At 44.9% G+C, this 18,319-nt stretch overlaps 1 protein-coding gene across 3 annotated transcripts in view; it reads left to right on the top strand.

Annotated features, from left to right (window-relative positions):
• The first annotated feature begins 13,640 nt into the window (after positions 1 to 13,640).
• The window catches only part of LOC132883759 (kelch-like protein 29), a 493,942-nt gene continuing 489,263 nt past the window's right edge, over positions 13,641 to 18,319 (top strand). For all 3 annotated transcript variants that reach the window (XM_060917753.1, XM_060917752.1, XM_060917751.1), the window contains exon 1: positions 13,641 to 13,919. The gene's annotated coding sequence lies outside the window, so the exon portion shown is untranslated. The remainder of the gene's footprint in view (positions 13,920 to 18,319) is intronic.

Raw genomic sequence — 18,319 nt, 5'->3', positions numbered from 1 at the left:
CCAAGATATTCTGGCAATCCTTCGCAAACAGCGCATATGAAATGCGTCAAGCTGTTTTACATGACGTCGATATACTGTCCACGTTTCACAGCCATATACAGTAGCAACACTGTCAGAACAGCCGCCTGATAGACAGACACTTTTGTTGTTAGAGATATGTCACGAGTGTTCCAGAGTCTCGAAGCAAGATGACCAAACATTGAAGAAGGTTTGCAAGACTTGCAGTTACTTCAGCGTCCACGGAGCAATCATTAGATAGTATATAACCCAAGTAACAGAATTTGGTTACCACTTTCAAATTTTCCAACTCAAACTTCACTGCTGGTTCTATGTAGCAGGAACCTGGTCTTGATTGTAAAAGCACTTCGGTTTTCTTTATGGATATTGTGAGGCCATACCTAGTGGCTGCTTTTTGAAAACAGTCAATAAGAACTTGGGCATCTTCTTCATTATGAGCTACTAGTTCTTTGACCAACACATGATGGATTTTGGTTTTTGCCTTCAGTCGGCAAAAACCAAAATCCATCATACATTGGTGCTTGAAAGTTTGTGAACCCTTTAGAATTTTCTATATTTCTGCATAAATATGATCTAAAACATCATCAGATTTTTACACAAGTCCTAAAAGTAGATAAAGAGAACCCAGTTAAACAAATGAGACATAAATATTATACTTGGTCATTTATTTATTGAGGAAAATAATCCAATATTACATATCTGTGAGAGGCAAAAGTATGTGAACCTCTAGGATTAGCAGTTAATTTGAAGGTGAAATTAGAGTCAGGTGTTTTCAATCAATGGGATGACAATCAGGTGTGAGTAGGCACCCTGTTTTATTTAAAGAACAGGGATCTATCAAAGTCTGATCTTCACAACATGTTTGTGGAAGTGTATCATGGCACGAACAAAGGAGATTTCTGAGGACCTCAGAAAAAGCGTTGTTGATGCTCATCAGGCTAGAAAAGATTACAAAACCATCTCTAAAGAGTTTGGACACCACCAATCCACAGTCAGACAGATTGTGTACAAATGGAGGAAATTCAAGACCATTGTTACCCTCCTCAGGAGTGGTCGACCAACAAAGATCACTCCAAGAGCAAGGCGTGTAATAGTCGGCGAGGTCACAGAGGACCCCAGGGTAACTTCTAAGCAACTGAAGGCCTCTCTCACATTAGCTAATGTTAATGTTCATGAGTCCACCATCAGGAGAACACTGAACAACAATGGTGTGCATGGCAGGGTTGCAAGGAGAAAGCCACTGCTCTCCAAAAAGAACATTGCTGCTCGTCTGCAGTTTGCTAAAGATCACGTAGACAATCCAGAAGGCTATTGGAAAAATGTTTTGTGGACAGATGAGACCAAAATAGAACTTTTTGGTTTAAATGAGAAGCGTTATGTTTGGAGAAAGGAAAACCCTGCATTCCAGCACAAGAACCTTATCCCATCTGTGAAACATGGTGGTGGTAGTATCATGGTTTAGGCTTGTTTTGCTGCATCTGGGCCAGGACGGCTTGCCATCATTGATAGAACAATGAATTCTGAATTATACCAGTGAATTCTAAAGGAAAATGACAGAACATCTGTCCATGAACTGAATCTCAAGAGAAGGTGGGTCAGGCAGCAAGACAACGACCCTAAGCACACAAGTCGTTCTACCAAAAAATGGTTAAAGAAGAATAAAGTTAATGTTTTGGAATGGCCAAGTCAAAGTCCTGACCTTAATCCAATTGAAAAGTTGTGGAAGGACCTAAAGCGAGCAGTTCATGTGAGGAAATCCACCAACATCCCAGTGTTGAAGCTGTTCTGTATGGAGGAATGGGCTAAAATTCCTCCAAGCCGGTGTGCAGGACTGATCAATAGTTACCAGAAACATTTAGTTGCAATTATTGCTGCACAAGGCGGTCACACCAGATACTGAAAGCAAACGTTCATATACTTTTCCCACTCACAGATATGTAATATTGGATCCATCCATCCATTATCTGTAGCTGCTTATCCTGTCCTACAGGGTCGCAGGCAAGCTGGAGTCTATCCCAGCTGACTATGGGTGAGAATGTACACCCTGTACACCCTGGACATGTCACCAGGTCATCACCAGGTCACCAGGTCATCACAGGGCTGACACATACAGTGGTGCTTGAAAGTTTGTGAACCCTTTAGAATTTTCTATATTTCTGTATAAATATGACCTAAAACATCATCAGATTTTCACACAAGTCCTAAAAGTAGATAAAGAGAACCCAGTTAAACAAATGAGATAAAAATATTATACTTGGTCATTTATTTATTGAGGAAAATGATCCAATATTACATATCTGTGAGTGGCAAAAGTATGTGAACATTTGCTTTCAGTATCTGGTGTGACCCCCTTGTGCAGCAATAACTGCAACTAAACATTACCGGTAACTGTTGATCAGTCCTGCACACCAGCTTGGAGGAATTTTAGCTCATTCCTCCATACAGAACAGCTTCAACTCTAGGATGTTGGTGGGTTTCCTCACATGAACTGCTCACTTCAGGTCCTTCCACAACATTTCAATTGGATTAAGGTCAGGACTTTGACTTGGCCATTCCAAAACATTAACTTTATTCTTCTTTAACCATTCTTTGGTAGAACGACTTGTGCACTTAGGGTCGTTGTCTAGCCGCATGACCCACCTTCTCTTGAGATTCAGTTCATGGACAGATGTCCTGACATTTTCCTTTAGAATTTGCTGATATAATTCAGAATTCATTGTTCCATCGGTGATGGCAAGCCGTCCTGGCACAGATGCAGCAAAACAGGCCCAAACCATGATACTACCACCACCATGTTTCACAGATGGGATAAGGTTCTTGTGCTGGAATGCAGGGTTTTCCTTTCTCCAAACATAACGCTTTTCATTTAAACCAAAAAGTTCTATTTTGGTCTCATCTGTCCACAAAACATTTTTCCAATAGCCTTCTGGCGTGTCCACGTGATCTTTAGCAAACTGCAGACGAGCAGCAATGTTCTTTTTGGAGAGCAGTGGCTTTCTCCTTGCAACCCTGCCATGCACACCATTGTTGTTCAGTGTTCTCCTGATGGTGGACTCATGAACATTAACATTAGCCAATGTGAGAGAGGCCTTCAGTTGCTTAGAAGTTACCCTGGGGTCCTTTATGACCTCGCCGATTATTACACACCTTGCTCTTGGAGTGATCTTTGTTGGTCGACCATTCCTGGGGAGGGTAACAATGGTCTTGAATTTCCTCCATTTGTACACAATCTGTCTGACTGTGGATTGGTGGAGTCCAAACTCTTTAGAGATGGTTTTGTCACCTTTTCCAGCCTGATGAACATCAACAATGCTTTTTCTGAGGTCCTCAGAAATCTCCTTTGTTCGTGCCATGATACACTTCCACAAACATGAGTTGTGAAGATCAGACTTTGATAGATCCCTGTTCTTTAAATAAAACAGGGTGCCCACTCATGCCCGATTGTCATCCCATTGATTGAAAACACCTGACTCTAATTTCACCTTCAAATTAACTGCTAATACTAGAGGTTCACATACTTTTGCCTCTCACAGATATGTAATATTGGATCATTTTCCTCAATAAATAAATGACCAAGTATAATATTTTTATCTCATTTGTTTAACTGGGTTCTCTTTATCTACTTTTAGGACTTGTGTGAAAATCTGATGATGTTTTAGGTCATATTTATGCAGAAATATAGAAAATTCTAGAGGGTTCACAAACTTTCAAGCACCACTGTAGAGACAAACAACCATTCACACCTACAGTATGGTCAATTTAGAGCCACCAATTAACCTAACCTGCATGTCTTTGGGGGAAACCGGAGCACCTGTTGGAAACCCATGCAGACACAGGGAGAACATGCAAACTCCACACAGAAAGGCCCTTGCCGGTTGCTGGGCTCGAACCCAGAACCTTATTGCTGTGAGGCGATAGTGCTAACCACTGTGCCACCCGTAATAGTGGATCATTTTCCTCAATAAATAAATGACCAAGTATAATATTTTGTCTCGTTTGTTTAACTGGGTTCTCTTTATCTACTTTTAGGACTTGTGTGAAAATCTGATGATTTTGGTCATATTTATGCAGAAATATAGAAAATTATAAAGGGTTCACAAACTTTCAAGCACCACTGTATGTTTTCGGTCCACTAAACAAAAATAATCATGTGTCAGGGAGAGTTCTTTTTATGACCTACACTTGAAAAATCTGAAAGCCAGTTTAGGTTTAAACCAGTGGAATGTGGTTCTGAAGTTTCTGTCTACAAAACTAAGGGTAGTATCTCACTGGGCTGCGACAGCCTGCGATTAGTTGGAGACACAACAACTGCGATAAAATATGCGAATTTTCACTTGAAATCACACTGAATTGATATTCGCATATTTTATCGCAATTGTTGTGTCTCCAAATAGTCGCAGGCTGTCGCAGCCCAGTGAGATACACTCGCACTTCCTGCCTCATGGAAACTGACTTGAGAAGGGTTTGTGACGGCTTTGCGACACTAGTGACGTATTTGCAGCTATTTTGAGAGAAATTTTGTCGCACGAATTTTTTGAACACGTTCAAAATTTCAGCAATGAAGGAGCGACACTTTGCGACTCATGCAAGGAAATTGAGAAGCCCTGCGAATGTTTCAAGACACTTTGAAACTCTCTCATGAATGACGTTCGCAATTTGTCGCAAGCTGTCACAGCCCAGTGAGATACTGGCTTAAAGTGCATATTCTGGACCGATTTTGTTTTTTTTTTATATGATAGTATGTCCCTTTACACACTCATCCAGAAGGGTAATTTTGCACAAGGCCATCTGTTTACAGCAGAAAAAAATAAAATAACAAAATGCGTCTGGAAAAATCCCAAGGGAGTCTGGAGCCAGATTCGTGACATCACCTGCAGAAGCGCCAGCAGGCTGTGAGAGCTTTGCACGGTTTCAGTGCACAGCCTGTGTAGACCAAGCGCTCCTATTTCTCTCTCATTGTCCGGTCTTTTGGAAAACGAAGAGTACTAATCCCATCATGATTGGTGTTGCTATACCCTCTTACGATACATCTGTTAACCATTTTAATAATTATGTGATAACATTGAAGAAATTTGCAGAAAACCACCAAGTTGTTTTCTCATAAACAAACCAGTGCTGACGTAGGATTCAGAGGGAGGCATCCTGCACGTGACGTAACGTCACAAAAATCAATGTTTGCCGGGAAATCCAAATGCCAAGTTTTTTCAGAGGCAGACCAATTCGCCTCAAATGGCTTGATTTCAACTGAATTTTTCTGGTATTGGGCAGGGTAAAAAAAATTGCACAAAATGCAAAATGCGACAGGTATTTGACCAAAGTTTAATATAAAATAGGAGAATTAAATTGATCTCGCTCCTGAAGAAGAAACCTTTATTTGTCACATGCACACTTCAAGCACAGTGAAATTCATCCTCTGCCTTTAACCCATCTGAAGCAGTGAACACACACACACACAGAGCAGGCCACACTAGAACACCCAGGGAGCAGTCAGGGGTTAAGTACCTTGCTCAAGGGCACTTCAGCCCAAGGCCGCCCCACGTTAACCTAACTGCATGTCTTTGGACTGTGGGGGAAATCGGAGCACCCAGAGGAAAGCCACACAGACATGGGGAGAACATGCAAACGCCACACAGAAAGGCCCTCGAACCCAGGACCTTCTTGCTGTGAGGCGATAGCGCTAACCACTACACCACCCTGCTGCCAGATATATCCATCCATTATCTGTAGCCACTTATCCTGTCCTACAGGGTTGCAGGCAAGCTGGAGCCTAGTGTCAGAGAGTGTCCAGAAGAACTGTAACTGGTTCTGCAAGATGCTCAGTAAAACTGCACTCGTTGTACCAGAGACTACTATTTCTTTCTTTTTTTTAAAGCAAAGGGTCTCATCTCATCTCATTATCTCTAGCCGCTTTATCCTTCTACAGGGTCGCAGGCAAGCTGGAGCCTATCCCAGCTGACTATGGGCGAAAGGCGGGGTACACCCTGGACAAGTCGCCAGGTCAGCAAAGGGTCATCTCACACCAAATATGGATGTTGTTTCATTTATTATAGCACACTGCTTATAGTATTTGTTTTATGGTGAAACATTTCGTTTAATTATTTTTAAGCCATTTTTGGTCAACAGAATTTCTGAGATAGACAGATGCAGAGAATCTGTCATCGTAGGGCTAACGCAGAGACAAACAACCATTCACACTCACGGTCAATTTAGAGCCACCAATTAGCCTAAGCTGCATGTGTTTGGACTGTTGGGGAAACCAGAGCAAACCCCACACAGAAAGACCCTCACCGGCTGCTGCGTCCAAACCCGGAACCTTCTTGCTGTGAGGCAACAGCACTAACCACTACACCACCGTGCCACCAGATATATCCATCCATCCATTATCTGTCGCCACTTATCCTGTCCTACAGGGTCACAGGCAAGCTGGAGCCTATCCCAGCTGACACCCTGGACAAGTCGCCAGGTCATCGCAGGGCTGAAACAGAGACAAACAGCCATTCACACCTATGGTCAATTTAGAGCCACCAATTAGCCTAACCTGCATGTCTTTGGACTGTGGGGAAAACCGGAGCAAACCCACACAGAAAGGCCCTCACTGGCTGCTGCGTTCGAACCCAGAATCTTCTTGCTGTGAGGCGACAGCGCTAACCACTACACCACCATGCCACCAGATATATCTATCCATCCATCCATCCATCCATCCATTATCTGTAGCCACTTATCCTGTCCTACAGGGTCGTAGGCAAGCTGAAGCCTATCCCAGCTGACACCCTGGACAAGTCGCCAGGTCATCGCAGGGCTGACACAGAGACAAACAACCATTCACGCTCACATTCACACCTACGGTCAATTTAGAGCCACCAATTAGCCTAACCTGCATGGGGAAACCGGAGCAAACCCAGACAGAAAGGCCCTCGCCGGCCACTGGGTTCGAACCATGCTAACCACTACACCACCGTGCCATGCACTTCTCATCTCAATCTCATTATCTCTAGCCGCTTTATCCTGTTCTACAGGGTCGCAGGCAAGTTGGAGCCAGGCACGGTTTTAAGGGGTGGCAAAAGGTGGCAGTTGCCACTGTAAAAATATGTCTTGCCACCCCAGTTGCCCCCCTATTTTAAAAATAATTATTTATTAAAACACATTTTTGAAATTCAATTATCTATCTCCAGAGATACTAAGCCCTCATCTCATCTCTACCTTCCGTTATTTACGTTATTTCACACCCCACCCACCCCCGGAATTTTGAAATGGTTTCACCCAGAGAGAGACGTTCTGTTAGCATTACTAGCAGGTCAGCCTAGCTCGCGTTTTCGCCTGTGTGCTATTCAGTTTGGTGATATACTTAATTTGTTTCTTTTAGTTTTACGGAAATCGAGGATGAACACATCTGTATAAGTTTGAAGTCTTCAGTAAAGATCCACAATCTAAACCGTTCGCTATCTGTCTATTTTTTGATACATCGCTAGGGCAGAATCGTTCCATTCATTGCTTGGGAATATACTTTCAGAAAAGATGGTTTAGATGGTTGAATCCGTTTTCCTTGATGGTACAATAGCTCAATACATATTTGACAAGATGACTTGATTGTGAGTCTTTCTTGAGTGTAAATAAAAATGATTTCTACGATTTGCATAAACTGCTGCATCGATAACCTATGCCCCCATCCTGGAACCTATGCCCCTCAAAGGAAAAATCTCTGGAGCCTATCCCAGCTGACTACAGGGTACACCCTGGACAAGTCATCACAGTGCTGACACATAGACAACCATTCACACCTACGGTCAAGAGTCACCAGTTAACCTAACCTGCATGTCTTTGGAGGAAACCCACACGGACACCATGCAAACTCCATATAGAAAGGCCTTTGCCGGCCACAGGGCTCAAACCCGGACCTTCTTGCTGTGAGGTGACAGCACTAACCACTACACCACTGTACCGTGCTGCCCTGCCATGCACTTTAATGAGCAAAATGTGACAGATATTTGACCAAAGTTTAATATAAACTAGAACAGGGGTTTTCAAAGTGTGGGAGAGTCAGCCCCCCCTCAGAGAGCAAATAAACAACAGCGCCCCCCTCACAATTTTTGTTGTTGCTATACTTAATGTTCCGTTCGTATTTTAAAAAATGGTGGTTGTACACATTTTAATTTTTTTCTTTTACACATTTTAAACATCTGTGCTTTTTGAAAACATCTTTTATTACACATTTAAAACATATGAGCTTTATTAAAACATCTTTTTTACACATTTTAAACATCTGTGCTTTTTTTTAAAAAACATCTTGTTTTACACATTTTAAACATCTCATAGCATCGTTAGCTAGCACCTCTTGGCAGACAACACACTGTGGCAGTGGAGCATCTTCAGATCCAGTCCATGAAAATCCAAACTTTAAATAATCGTGGTCATACTTCCTTCTTTTTTTTGCTTGGCCCAGACTTTGTCTCCTCACTCACTGTAGCTTTAGGTACTAAAAACCGATCCATTTTTGTCTCTGGCAAAGGCTAGCTGAAGTTCGCTAAATGTCCGCAATAGTAACTTATTCTGGTTTATTTTTCCTCACGTTGCACCCCCCCCCGAAGAACTCTGGCACCCCCTAGGGGAGGTGCGCCCCACACTTTGAAAAGCCCTGGTTTAGATGGTTGAATCCATTTTCCTTGATGGTACAATAGCTCAATACATATTTGACAAGATGACTTGATTGTGAGTCTTTCTTGAGCGTAAGTAAAAATTATTTCTACAATTTGCATAAACTTCTTGCTGTGAGGCGACAGCGCTAACTACTACACCACTGTACCGTGCTGCCCCACCATGCACTTTAATGAGCAAAATGTGACAGATATTTGACCAAAGTTTAATATAAACTAGAAGAATTACATGGGTGGTACAGTGGTGTAGTGGTTAGCGCTGTCGCCTCACAGCAAGAAGGTCCGGGTTCGAGCCCCGTGGCCGGCGAGGGCCTTTCTGTGTGGAGTTTGCATGTTGTCCGCGTGGGTTTCCTCCGGGTGCTCCGGTTTCCCCCACAGTCCAAAGACATGCAGGTTAGGTTAACTGGTGACTCTAAATTGACCGTAGATGTGAGTGTGAATGGTTGTCTATGTGTCAGCCCTGTGATGACCTGGCAACTTGTCCAGGGTGTACCCCGCCTTTTGCCCGTAGTCAGCTGGGATAGGCTCCAGTTTGCCTGCGACCCTGTAGAACAGGATAAAGCGGCTAGAGATAATGAGATGAGATGAGAAGAATTACACTGATCTTGCCAGAGCATTTTTTAACATAGTTACTGGGAGACCAAATGGTCTCCCAGTGGCCAGATTTGGTCTCCTAGTCAATGCCAAACCAGCTTCACTGGGAGACCAAATTTTAAACCAAGTTGTGTCTTATCATTTGGTTCAATCAGTTGCAATTAATTAACCAAACACCATGTAAGTATACATTTAACAAGGAAAACGAAGATCTATGTTATAAGATATACACACAAGATCATGATGAGATGGCTGATGTCAGAATCCGATGTCATTACTGTGTAACTTTGAGTGTCTTTGACATAACGTTTGTGCTTGGCAATTGCTCTTGATAGCTGTGTAGTCACTGTAGTGTGTTTGTCTGTATGGTGATTGGTGAACCATTTTGCATCACAGAATAGGCCGCAGGGGCGGCACGGTGGTGTAGTGGTTAGTGCTGTCGCCTCACAGCAAGAAGGTCCGGGTTTGAGCCCCGTGGCCGGCGAGGGCCTTTCTGTGCGGAGTTTGCATGTTCTCCCCGTGTCCGCGTGGGTTTCCTCCGGGTGCTCCGGTTTCCCCCACAGTCCAAAGACATGCAGGTTAGGTTAACTGGTGACTCTAAATTGACCGTAGGTGTGAATGTGAGTGTGAATGGTTGTCTGTGTCTATGTGTCGGCCCTGTGATGACCTGGCGACTTGTCCAGGGTGTACCCCGCCTTTCGCCCGTAGTCAGCTGGGATAGGCTCCAGCTTGCCTGCGACCCTGTAGAACAGGATAAAGCGGCTACAGATAATGAGATGAGATGAGAAGAATTACACTGATCTTGCTCCGTTCAAAAGTTTGGGGTCACTCAGACAATTTTGTGTTTTCCATGAAAAGTCACACTTTTATTTACCACCATAAGTTTCAAAATGAATAGAAAATATAGTCGAGACATTTTTCTGGCCATTTTGAGCATTTAATCGACCCCACAAATGTGATGCTCCAGAAACTCAATCTGCTCAAAGGAAGGTCAGTTTTATAGCTTCTCTAAAGAGCTCAACTGTTTTCAGCTGTGCTAACATGATCGTATAAGGGTTTTCTAATCATCCATTAGCCTTCTGAGGCAATGAGCAAACACATTGTACCATTAGAACACTGGAGTGAGAGTTGCTGGAAATGGACCTATGTTGCACCAAAAACCAGCTAGAATAGTCATTTACCACATTAGCAATGTATAGAGTGGATTTCTGATTAGTTTAAAGTGATCTTCATTGAAAAGAACAGTGCTTTTCTTTCAAAAATAAGGACATTTCAAAGTGACCCCAAACTTTTGAACGGTAGTGTGTGCTCTTTGGGAAAGTCTGCCTAAAGGCCCGGTCCCACTGGCCGATGGACACTAAACGTATGCAAAAAGGACACAGCGGACGAGCAAAATTTCGGGGGTGGCTCTATCCGTTTTCATCCGCTCCAGAAATGGACAAAATTGGCGAAAATTTGCGAAAACAGAACGGAAAAGAACGGACGTGGGTAGTATATAGCGGGGATGATAAACGCATGTTCATAGGAAGCCTAGCGGATGAAAGCGGATGGAAGTGGATGACAGCTCCGAAGGGGTTACCGGTGATAACTGAGAAGCGGACGCATAGCAGAAAGAGCGGATGCATAGCGGATGAAGGGGATGCATCACGTACGCCTAACGGACACAAAGGGGATGTTGCGCGGATGTATATCGGATGCAGACCGATTGTCCGCTAGTTGTCCTTCTACATACTCTAGACATACTCCAGACATCCTCAATATACGAGATACATCCCAGATATAAACGCTTTGTCCGTTTTGAATACTTTATATACGAGATGCATACGCTTACATCCTTTCTATTTCCGTGCTACTAACGATGAATAGACGTTTCATGTACCTTATCTTTCCTCCCTCTTTCCGTTTTCAGCTGCAGCGGATGTGAGTTGCGAGGATGCCCAGAGGATGCAGAGAGGATACAGCAGACGTTTAACGGATGATAACGGACATAGAACGTTTGTTGCTCGTATATGTCGCGGATTTACATCGTACACGGCGGAAAGTTCATCCGTTCTAAAGGCCCGGTCCCACTGCACTTACGGATGCAAAGAGGATGTAAAACGTAAAAAAATCTTCGCCATCCGTTGGAAAACGCTACGCATCCGTTGTGTACTCATTGCATACGTGCTTCATACGCTCTATCCATCGAGCATCCGTCCACTGTGATTTCATCCGCGCAAAAAGTTTTGAGCTGCACAAAACTTTTAGAACGGATGAACTTTCCGCTGTGATGATGTAAATCCGCGACATATACGAGCAACAAACGTTCTATGTCCGTTATCATCCGTTAAACGTCTGCTGTATCCTCTCTGCATCCTCTGGGCATCCTCGCAACTCACATCCGCTGCAGCTGAAAACGGAAAGAGGGAGGAAAGATAAGGTACATGAAACGTCTATTCATCGTTAGTAGCACGGAAATAGAAAGGATGTAAGCGTATGCATCTCGTATATAAAGTATTCAAAACGGACAAAGCGTTTATATCTGGGATGTATCTCGTATATTTAGGATGTCTGGAGTATGTCTAGAGTATGTAGAAGGACACCTAGCAGACAATCGATATTTTGTATAAAAAGGGGGAGAAAATCATCTAGTAGTAGAGATGTATCGATGTAGCCGCCAGCACGTCTTTCCGCTTTATGCTGACGGCGTGCGTGCTGCATCCCTTTATATCCGCGGAGCAGACGCAATTCATACCCCCCGCATGCGCAGTGAACGGTCTGCATCCGATATACATCCGCGCAACATCCCCTTTGTTTCCGTTAGGCGTACGTGATGCGTCCCCTTCATCCGCTATGCATCCGCTCTTTCTGCTATGCGTCCGCTTCTCAGTTATCACCGGTAACCCCTTCGGAGCTGTCATCCACTTCCATCCGCTAGGCTTCCTATGAACATGCGTTTAACATCCCCGCTATATCCACGTCCGTTCTTTTCCGTTCTGTTTTCGCAAATTTTCGCCAATTTTGTCCATTTCTGGAGCGGATGAAAACGGATAGAGCCACCCCCGAAATTTTGCTCGTCCGCTGTGTCCTTTTTGCATACGTTTTGTGTCCATCGGCCAGTGGGACCGGGCCTTAAAAGTTTTGTGCAGCTCAAAACTTTTTGCGGGGATGAAATCACAGTGGACGGATGCTCGATGGATAGAGCGTATGAAGCACGTATGCAATGAGTACACAACGGATGCATAGCGTTTTCCAACGGATGGCAAAGATTTTTTTACGTTTTACATCCTCTTTGCATCCGTAAGTGCAGTGGGACCGGGCCTTAAAGGCCCGGTCCCACTGGCCGATGGACACAAAACGTATGCAAAAAGGACACAGCGGACGAGCAAAATTTCGGGGGTGGCTCTATCCGTTTTCATCCGCTCCAGAAATGGACAAAATTTGCGAAAACAGAACGGAAAAGAACGGACTTGGGTAGTATATAGCGGGGATGTTAAACGCATGTTAATAGGAAGCCTAGCGGATGAAAGCGGATGGAAGTGGATGACAGCTCCGAAGGGGTTACCGGTGATAACTGAGAAGCGGACGCATAGCAGAAAGAGCGGATGCATAGCGGATGAAGGGGATGCATCACGTACGCCTAACGGACACAAAGGGGATGTTGCGCGGATGTATATCGGATGCAGACCGTTCACTGCGCTAGGTGTCCTTCTACATACTCTAGACATACTCCAGACATCCCAGATATAAACGCTTTGTCCGTTTTGAATACTTTATAGTACACGAGATGCATACGCTTACATCCTTTCTATTTCCGTGCTACTAACGATGAATAGACGTTTCATGTACCTTATCTTTCCTCCCTCTTTCCGTTTTCAGCTGCAGCGGATGTGAGTTGCGAGGATGCCCAGAGGATGCAGAGAGGATACAGCAGACGTTTAACGGATGATAACGGACATAGAACGTTTGTTGCTCGTATATGTCACGGATTTACATCGTACACGGCGGAAAGTTCATCCGTTCTAAAAGTTTTGTGCAGCTCAAAACTTTTTGCGCGGATGAAATCACAGTGGACGGATGCTCGATGGATAGAGCGTATGAAGCACGTATGCAATGAGTACACAACGGATGCATAGCGTTTTCCAACGGATGGCAAAGATTTTTTTTTACGTTTTACATCCTCTTTGCATCCGTAAGTGCAGCGGGACCGGGCCTTAAGCTCGTGCACGTCGGTCGGTCTGTCTGTCTTATATTGGCTGCACTTCCGGGTTTCAGCCAGCAGGCGGCGCTGACGTCAGCCGGCGCGCGCAGCCCAGAGCGGACAGTGAGAGGGGAGGAGCGGAGCTGGAGTTAAAGTAGCCGCGCACGGTGCGCTTCAGAGACACAGAGCGAAGCTTTCTCGCTCGGGCATCTCCAGGGTTCGGGCTGAAAGCGCCGCTCGCATCCACCAACACCTCCATCACTGGCGCTGCCAACTTCGGCACGACACGAGTCTCGCGAGACAGCACGCGCACACCGGAGAACATGCACGCGGACTTTTGTGCCACGGCAGAAGGTGCTGAATGAAGAGCGCGCGCGCGCATCCGAGCAAAACAAGGACGAGCGCAGAAGCTTCGGGAGCGGTGAGCAGGAGACGCGGCGCGGCGCGGCGCGGCACGGCATCATCCCCGACTCACTGTGAGTGCTGCTTCTTTCTCTCTGCATGCTGGAGGAGGAGGAGAAGAAGAAGGATGATTTGGAGAGCCGGTTATTGTCCTGCGTTTAAATAACATTCACAGAGCTCGTGCCATCCTCCCCAGATGTCATCATAGTCGCGCGGGGTGTGCGGCTTTCGTGCGGCGCGCATGCGCATCATGACGAAAACTTGTTGTGATTTTGAAAGCCAGCTGTTTGTTTGTTTGTTTGTTTGTGTCGTCATCATACAGTAAGAATAATCCAACATGTCGGCAGAAAAAAAATAAACGAGTAATTAATTATGTCCACAAATAAGTTCATGCACAGTGGCAAGTACTCTACAATCTCATTATCTGTAGCCGCTTTATCCTGTTCTACAGGGTCGCTGGAGCCTATCCCAGCTGACTACGGGTGAAAGGCAGGGTACACCCTGGACAAGTCGCCAGGTCATCACAGGGCTGACACATAGACAACCATTCACGGTCAATTTAGAGTCACCAGTTAACCTAACCTGCATGTCTTTGGACAGTGGAGGAAACCGGAGCACCCGGAGGAAACCCACGCGGACACGGGGCTCGAACCCGGACCTTCTTGCTGTGAGGCGACAGCGCTAAGCACTACACCACCGTGCTGCCTATTATGATCGTGAAACTTGGTAGTAATAAGATAAATAGGCCTATCTGGTGTAGGCAAAGATCTGTACTGATTTTCATAATTTTTTCTATTTGCAGATAACATATATCTGGTAGGGGTGGCACGGTGTAGTGGTTAGCACTGTCGCTTCATAGCAAGAAGGTTCTGGGGTCGAGCCCAGTGGCTGACGAGGGGTGGGGTTTGCTCCGGTTTCTGCCACAGTCCAAAGACATGCAGGTTAGGTTAACTGGTGACTCTAAATTGACCGTAGGTGTGAATGTGAGTGTGAATGGTTGCCTGTGTCTATGTGTCAGCCCTGTGATGACCTGGCGACTTGTCCAGGGTGTACCCCGCCTTTCGCCCGTAGTCAGCTGGGATAGGCTCCAGCTTGCCTGCGACCCTGTAGAACAGGATAAAGCGGCTAGAGATAATGAGATGAGATATATCTGGTAGGGGTGGCACAGTGTAGTGGTTAGCACTGTCGCTTCATAGCAAGAAGGTTCTGGGTTCGAGCCCAATGGCTGACGAGGGGTGGGGTTTGCTCCAGTTTCCGCCACAGTCCAAAGACATGCAGGTTAGGCTAATCAGTGGCTCTAAATGACCGTAGGTGTGAGTGTGAATGGTTGTCTATGTGATGACCTGGCAACTTGTCCAGGGTGTACCCCGCCTTTCGCCCGTAGTCAGCTGCAGCTTGCCTGTGACCCTGTAGGACAGGATAAGCGGCGACAGATAATGGATGGATGGATATATCTGGCGGCACAGTGGTGTAGTGGTTAGTGCTGTCGCCTCACAGCAAGAAGGTCCTGGGTTTGAGGACCTTTCTGTGTGGAGTTTGTATGTTCTCCCTGTGTCTGCATGGGTTTCCTCGACAGTCCAAAGACATGCAGGTTAGGTTAATTGGTGGCTTTAAATATGAATGGTTGTCTGTGTCTATGTGTCAGCCCTGTGATGTTCTGGCGACTTGTCCAGGGTGTACCCTGCCTCTTGCCCATTGTCAGCTGGGATAGGCTCCAGCTTGCCTGCGACCCTGTACAGGATAAGTGGTTATGGATGATGGATGGATGGATCATTCATACAGGTTTAATCCATCCATCCATTATCTGTAGCCACTTATCCTGTGTAGGGTTTCAGGCAAGCTGGAGCCTATCCCAGCTGACTATGGGTGAGAGGCGGGGTACAACCTGGACAAGTCACCAGGTCATCGCAGGGCTGATACACACAACCATTCACACTCACGGTCAATTTAGAGCCACCAATGAGCCTAACCTGCATGTCTTTGGACTGTGGGGGAAACCGGAGCACCCGGATGAAACCCATGCAAACTTCACACAGAAAGGCACCCGTCGGCTACTGGGCTCGAACCCAGAACCTTCTTGCTGTGAGGCGACAGTGCTAACCACTACACCACTGTGCTATCTAAAGGAAGAATGGTGTTGCTTATTCTGGTACATCAGTGAAGCAATGTCTGGCTCCAAACTGGACAGTTTTAATCTCATATCAGGGGCACATTGATCCAGTTGCGCTGCTTTGTTTTCACAAGTAGGTGTGAATGTGAGTGTGAATGGTTGTTTGTCTCTGTGTCAGCCCTGCGATAACCCACCTCTCGCCCATAGTCCGCTGGGATAGGCTCCAGCTTGCCTGCGACCCTGTAGAACAGGATAAGCGGCTACAGATAATGGATGGATGGATATACTGAGGAGGGTGGCACGGTGGTGTGGTGTAGTGGTTAGCACTGTCACCTCACGCCAAGAGGGTCCTGGGTTCGAGCCCAGCGGCCAGCGAGGGCCTTTCTGTGTGGAGTTTGCATGTTGTTATTGTTAAAAGCGCTGTACAAATAAACTTGATTTGATTTTGATTTGATTTGTCCGCGTGGGTTTCCTCCGGGTGCTCCAGTTTCCCCAACAGTCCAAAGACATGCAGGTTAGGTTAACTGGTGACTCTAAATTGACCGTAGGTGTGGATGTGAGTGTGAATGGTTGTCTGTGTCTATGTGTCAGCCCTGTGATGACCTGACGACTTGTCCAGGGTGTACCCCGCCTTTCGCCCGTAGTCCGCTGGGATAGGCTTCAGCTTGCCTGCGACCCTGTAGAACAGGATAAAGCGGCTACAGATAATGAGATGAGATGAGACGACCCTTTGCTTTAAAAAAAAAAGAAAGAAAGAAAGAGTAGTCTGTGGTACAATGAGTGCAGTTTTACTGAGCATCTGGCAGAACCAGTTACAGTTCTTCTGGACACTTTGACTGTCACAATTGCTTCTTAATTTTGCACCAAGCCCCAGTAGCCTTCATTATGTTTTCTTATTTAATCTGAAAAGTAGTCTTTTATGTAACATCCTGCTGAGATACAAACATATATTTTTTTCTGTAACATTTAATTTTGTGCTGGAAAACGAACGTTTGAAACTCTAAAATGTTTTTTGTACTGACTTGATAATGTAGAAGTCATAAAATAGAAATCAATAGCAAAGTTTGTATAGGGTGCCTAAGACTTTTGCACAGTAGTGTGTGTGTGTGTGTGTGTATAAAAGATGCTCCACCGTTACCTTCAACTCGACTTCCGTCAGTTTTTGTACACAAAGCACTATCTATGCTGGTGGTCTAGAAGCATCCCTGCCGTTTTCAGGAGTAAGTTTGAGTTGCGAAGCTGCTCATTTCTGTGATTGATGACAGGCGTTTTGAGAACGTACCCTGCTGCTGTCATTCAGGCTTTTCTCCTTCTGGCGTTCACCAATAAGATCAACTGCACTTGATTGCACAGAAAAAGTTGCATAGGATCCAGATGGGCAAGTGGAACTCAAGATGGCTGGTAATGAGAGCGTCTGTACTGTACCAGCTGAAGGACAGAGAACGTCTCGCACAAGATAGAATGTTAGGCCTGGCATAATCTTTGTCATGTCATATTCGATCATGTTGTACTATCATATTTTTCACACATAGAGGACCAGGTACAGATGTATAGCTCATCTCTCAGTGGAATTGCAGTGCTGTCATGTTGGTCGAGCTTCGAGAAGCAGGCAGAAGGATCTTACACCTGCACTAAAAGTATTGGCAAATCTATCAGGTAGTATGGGCACGCGTCAGATTAAAGGCTTCTGGCACGGACATCTCGGAACAGGGCAATGGATCTCAACCTGCTAATCTGCATCACCACAGAGCCTGACAACGCACGTATCTGTAACACACACATACAGATCTGGTAATACTGCATTATTTATAGAACGTATATGACTCGTGGTGGTAAGTCAGTCTGCAGGGTTGCACGGTTTTTATCCAGACCTTCTGTATTGTAAAGGAGCATTTCCTGCCTTCAGAGCTGAAATAGACTGGCTGTCTGACTAACCTTATGATAACCGGTTCAGCTCTGAGATTACATTTAAATAATTTAAATAAAGACTACCTATAAAAATATCTACTGACAACTAAAAGAATAGTTTTTAGCCTGAGGACAGATTTGCTCTTAGTGTGTCAGGTTTCATCCCTTTTAAAACATTTTCTTCTGTTTATTTGAATTATTTAGTAGATATGAGGTGCTTTGTATGATCTGCTTAATTCTTAATTAACCACTTAATTAATCTAACATGTCTTGGTCTTAATTCTAAGACGAAGCATCTTATTTGAGAGGTCAGTATTTCGATTATTATTATTATTATATTGTAATTTAATTTTCCTCTTAGTTTGAAAGCGTGGGTGAACCCAGACATGGAGAGCAATACAAAACTGCTTGTGTTAAATGTCCTGCCCAGTTTAAATGGTGATGGGATTTGATCAT

Source organism: Neoarius graeffei, chromosome 3, assembly GCF_027579695.1.
Source record: "Neoarius graeffei isolate fNeoGra1 chromosome 3, fNeoGra1.pri, whole genome shotgun sequence".
Classification (NCBI taxonomy): Eukaryota; Metazoa; Chordata; class Actinopteri; order Siluriformes; family Ariidae; genus Neoarius; species Neoarius graeffei.
Note: the sequence above shows the minus strand (reverse complement) of the source record. Positions and strands in the feature narration are given on the sequence as shown.